This window comes from Ananas comosus, unplaced genomic scaffold, assembly GCF_001540865.1.
Source record: "Ananas comosus cultivar F153 unplaced genomic scaffold, ASM154086v1, whole genome shotgun sequence".
Classification (NCBI taxonomy): Eukaryota; Viridiplantae; Streptophyta; class Magnoliopsida; order Poales; family Bromeliaceae; genus Ananas; species Ananas comosus.
The window spans coordinates 31,015-32,737 of record NW_017893489.1 but is presented as its reverse complement, the minus strand read 5'-3'; positions in this window follow the sequence as shown (position 1 = coordinate 32,737).

The window sequence follows — 1,723 nt, the reverse complement described above, 5'->3', positions numbered from 1 at the left end:
GGGTCCCGGGGTGTGACAGATTAGTTTGGTATCAGAGCCTAGGGTTGAGTCTTAGTGGACCTAGCAAACCTTAGGCCAGTTGGACTATAGGAAATAGGCTCGTGAGAGACGAGATTTATTTGACTTGTAAGTGAAAGTATCGTGATTGGGTATCTTGATAACTCTAGAAAGTGGAGTTGAATCGAAGTGTAAAGCTTCTAACTTCGCGAAGGGTTACGTTGGCGGCCGACAACGTAACATCGGGAGTTAGTAGTGAAGCACACTTCTTTACTTTCGCATGATTTGTGGCATTACCTTCTTGAGTGGGGATTCGATGGCGTGTGTTTACTAACTTACGCTTTTATGATGTTGTAGTGAGATGCCGGTCACTCGCTCCCAATCTGCCGGAGCGGATAATGCGGCACATCTTGAGGAGGTCGAGACCTCCGCTACCTCCGGATCCGGCGAGGTCCGAGAGTTGAGGGGCCAACTTGCGGCCCTCACTGATATGGTGGCACAACAGACGGAGGCAGCGCGCCGACAGGAGGCGCGGATGAAGCGCCTGGAGGACCTTCTTTTACAGCAGACGGCAGCTTCCAGGGAGACTCAGGCCCCTACACCGCCAGCACCAGTCGTGGATGTCGCGCCGAGAGCGCCATCCCCCGCGCCCAATTCTTCGCCAGCAGCGCCCGCAGCCGCACCTCAGGAGGAGGCTATTGCGGCACCACCTGTGCAGAGGCCCCTGGTTGGAGCAACTTTTCCTACCTTGGTCGAGGGAGCAGAGCGGGACCGACTGACGGAGCGCCTCAACGAGTTCAGGAAGTGCAGTCCTCGGATCTTTGATGGCGAGAAGGTCGACCACTGGATCGTGGAGAAGTGGTTGATGCATATGGAGAAGCTCTTTCGCGACACCTTTGTAGGGGAGAGAGATCGAGTTTGGCTCGCCACACATCACCTGGACAGCAAGGCCTATCACTGGTGGTTGGATCTTCAGGAGAACCCCAGCACCGACTTGGCGGCTATCTCATGGAAGAAGTTCAAGGAACTTCTATTGGCGCACTACTTCCCGACTAGCGTCAAGAGGAAGATGGAGCAGGACATGCGCAACTTGCTTCAAGGAGACTGGACTGTAGCCAAGTACGAGCGGGAGTTTTCTCGGCTTCTGCATTGCGTGCCTTTTGTCGTGCGGGACGACGAGGACAAGGCCCGCATTTTCGAGCGAGGGTTGCGACCGTCAATTTTTCGGTTCGTGCAATCCTCTAACCTCCAAACCTACCGGAAGGTGATGGATCGCGCGCTCATAGTGGAGAGCGGCGCGGCAGATGTCCAAGAGCGGCGAGAGGCCATGGAAAAGGGTAAGGCCAAGAGGCTTGCGGTTTAGGGTGCGAGCCAGACGCACTCTAGGAGGCCGTCGAAGCATCCTAGGAGCCAGCAGCGTGGACGCGACTCAGCAGCGCAGCGAGGAAGTTTTGACCATTGCCGGCCTTCCCCTTATGTGATCTGCAGTGGTCCTCATTACCCACCGCAGTATCCACAGCGGGCGGGCAGGTGTTTCCAGTGTGGCTAGGAGGGCCACGTCCGTACTGAGTGCCCGAGAGGTTCTTCACCGGCACCGTCGACTGCATCGGCACCAGCTCTACCTGCCGTCAGCCATGGGACTCCGTCGACACAGTACCAGCCTGGGCGGCCACCCATCCAACGCCAGAGCGCGGGTTCTCGACAGGCCCCGAGTGGGCGTATGTAT